Raw genomic sequence first — 1,854 nt, 5'->3', positions numbered from 1 at the left:
TTGAAATAAAAAAAAGTTCTAATGGAAAAGTTGACAGGGGTATTGTGGATGCAAGTCTACATGGATATAAATTCATTCGAAATGGACCCATGGTGCACATTGATTCAACCAGATCCCATGTGAAATTTTGGCTCTGTGATAATGATCTGTTGGACATCCACCCTCTCATTCTCTAGTCCCTTTCCTTTTGTAATCTTAGCAGGATTTTCCTGCAAACTTGAGGAGGGAATGTTTACGAAATAAAACACAGGCTAATAATAATCCCTTTTCAGTATATTGCAATATGTGGATTACAAAACTCTTTGATAGATACTTCCATATAAAGGCTAATACAAAGGCATCAAAGGAAAGAATACCTGCAGATAGCACCAATCCCAGTGACATCCACAAGAAAGAAGTACAACTGATTATTAGTAATAGATAAAATGGAGAGTGGCAGGAGATGAGACTGTAACCAGACCTGTAAATATCAGCTTAATAATATACACAAGAATAAATCTGATACATGTGGCTTATATATCCGGTGTGTGCTATGTGTGTGAGGGAGTTGTTTAACAAAACCACTTACTTCATATTCAACACTGAGTACAGCCTGATCCTGAGCTGTTCAGTCGCTTTGATACAAGTAGGATGAGGTCTTAAATAAAGCATTTGGAATTTAAACACAAGGGCAGAACTGGGTAATAGATTGGTTCCCACCCACTTCTAGACCTCACCCAATTTCTCCGAGGTTCCTCCACTCACTGTCAGGAGCCACTGGCCTCTAAACAATGCCGCTGGGGTGCTCCACACTGGATAAAGTAGTCATTGCTTCCTGGCTTCTTCACTTAGCCCTCCCTCCCCTTTCCTCACCTGATAGGAGCACCACACCCATCACTGTTGATGCCTGGTAACCTGCCCTGCCCACCTTTTTCTCATTTCCCTAGTTGCAGTGCATCATTGCCCAGCTGATGGTGTAGGTAAACTATGGGTCCACTCCCACATCCTGGGCCCTGCCAGTTTTGGGGTAGGCAGCAAGATGTGAGCTGTGATTCCACGCCACTCCATCAGATTGCCCATCACAGAATCGTTACAGTACAGAAAGAGGCCATCTGGCTCAACTGCCTCAATTTCTTCTTCAAACAGGCATCATCTGCCAGCCTCCTGCCCTTTCCCCATACCCTTGTGGTTATTTTTATCCAAATAATTGTCCCATCACACCCGAGGTTGGAGTAACATGACCCAACATAATGTTCAGCGCCAGGATCATTCTCCACTGTCTATCACTGGAGCCTGATATTAAACTGGGAAGTATGATTGCTTGCTCAGAGCAGGTTCAAAACCTGGCCCTAGCTCTCAGAATCCCTGGGAGGGTGAATCATTTCCAATTGGACTCTGGATGACCCAGTCCCCTCCTGACAGGGTTCGAGTCTGACGGCATGAGCTGGAACACTGCCGGGTAGCCCCTAGCTAACGTTACAGCCCAAACCTCTGCCCTTTCACTGTAAACTAGTGGGCCTGGAGATAACGTTTGACCACAGCAGTGTTACAGAGAGCTGGGCTGCAGAGTGAACAACAGAGGCATCATCAACAGAGGCACAGCCCTGAAGTGGAAGTGTATGTGTATGTCTGTCTGTGTGTCCGTGTCTGTCTGTGTATGTTTGTCTGTGTACGTATGTATCTGTGTGGGTGTATGTATGTGTCTGTCTGCATATGTACGTATGTGTGTACCTGTGTCTGTGTGTGTCTGTCTGTGTATGAATGTGTCTGTCCGTGTGTATGCATGTGTTTGTGTGTATATGTGTCTGCATGCGTCTGTGCATGTATGTGTGTCTGTGTATATATGTATGTGTGTATCTGTGTCTGTCTGTGTAT

General features: G+C 44.9%; 1 protein-coding gene across 1 annotated transcript in view; it reads right to left on the bottom strand.

The window, feature by feature from the left end:
• Nucleotides 1–255: 255 nt before the first annotated feature.
• Nucleotides 256–1,854, bottom strand: part of LOC109925781 (KN motif and ankyrin repeat domain-containing protein 2-like) — an 82,256-nt gene continuing 80,657 nt past the window's right edge. Inside the window, exon 10 of the mRNA XM_048617818.1 lies at nt 256–1,854. This exon is cut by the window's right edge and continues 906 nt beyond it. The gene's annotated coding sequence lies outside the window, so the exon portion shown is untranslated.

This window comes from Rhincodon typus, chromosome 38 (assembly GCF_021869965.1).
Source record: "Rhincodon typus isolate 14 chromosome 38, sRhiTyp1.1, whole genome shotgun sequence".
NCBI classification, from domain to species: domain Eukaryota; kingdom Metazoa; phylum Chordata; class Chondrichthyes; order Orectolobiformes; family Rhincodontidae; genus Rhincodon; species Rhincodon typus.
The sequence above is the reverse complement of the archived record's forward strand: the minus strand, read 5'-3'. Positions and strand labels throughout refer to the sequence as shown.